Source organism: Arachis hypogaea, chromosome 15 (genome assembly GCF_003086295.3).
Source record: "Arachis hypogaea cultivar Tifrunner chromosome 15, arahy.Tifrunner.gnm2.J5K5, whole genome shotgun sequence".
NCBI lineage: Eukaryota > Viridiplantae > Streptophyta > Magnoliopsida > Fabales > Fabaceae > Arachis > Arachis hypogaea.
In genome coordinates this window covers 116,237,872-116,239,262 of record NC_092050.1, presented here as the reverse complement: position 1 = coordinate 116,239,262, position 1,391 = coordinate 116,237,872, and positions in this window count along the sequence as shown.

The following is a 1,391-nucleotide window of genomic DNA, read 5'->3' as shown; positions in this document are numbered from 1 at the left end:
TTAGCGCCAACTCATTACCTGTTTATGGCGTTTGAACGCCAGAACTGAGCATGGGTTGGGCGTTTAACGCCAGCTCTTCATCCTTTTCTGGCGTTTGAGCGCCAGAATTATTCCTCTCTGGGATCTTACTGTCCTCAGAGGGATTTTGGGTAGCAGTTTGTTCATTTCTTGGCTTCCTGCTGCTTTGAAGTGAGGTATTTAATATTTTTCCACTTCTTAATTGAACTTCTTGGCACTCTTCTGTTATTTGTTTTGATAACTGTTGTTTTGTTTGCTTCAACTATACTTCCATATTCATATTAGCCATTCTTGTGTCTTGTAGTATCTTCTTGAATTTGGCTAGCTGTTTTATTAGAAAATCTAATTGCTAATTGAATTCAGTAACTTGTTCTGCAGGACTGAGTTCAGCAGTTACTGTTTTAGCCTCTTCTTTCATGGAAGACTCACTACTTAGGTACAGATGCTGATTCTGGCAACTGTATCAATGAGCTCTTGAGCTTCTTCAATTGTCTTTCTCATGTGTATAGATCCACCAGCTGAGTGGTCCAAAGACATCTGAGCTTTCACTGTAAGCCCATAATAGAAGATGTCTAACTACACCCACTCTAAAAATATTTCAGAGGGGCATTTTCTTAGCATCTCTCTATATCTCTCCCAGGCATCATAAAGAGATTCATTATCTCCTTGTTTAAAGCCTTGGATGTTCAGCCTTAGCTGTGTCATCTGTTTTGGAGGGAAATATTGATTCAAAAATTTTTCTGACAGCTGTTTCCATGTCCTTATGCTAGCCTTAGGTTGGTTATTTAACCACCTTTTAGCTTGATCTTTTACAGTAAACAGAAACAGTAACAGTCTGTATACATTCTGATCTACCTCCTTGTCACGTACTGTGTCAGCAATTTGCAAGAATTGTGCCAGAAACTCAGTAGGTTCTTCCTGTGGAAGACCGAAATACTGGCAGTTTTGCTGCACCATGACAATGAGCTGAGGATTTAGCTCAAAACTGCCTGCTTTGATGGAGGGTATACAGATACTACTCCCATATGCAGCAGTAGTGGGGTTAGCATATGACCCCAGAGTCCTTCTAGACTGTTCATTTCCACTTAGATCCATGACGGAGAAAGGGAGAAGATGTGAATTGCAAGTAAAATATATTTTTATTTTTTTTGTTTTATTTAATTAAAAATAACCAAAAAAATGAAATAAAATAAAGTAAAATAATTAGAAAATAAAATATAGATTTCGAAAATTAAAAGAAAAAGAAAATAAAAAGAAATTTGAATGTTGAATTGACTAATTAATTGAAAAGATTTGAAAATTTTTTAATATGATTTTTGAATAAGATTTTGAATTTTGAAAAGATTTTATTTTTAAAATAAAAATCTAAATTT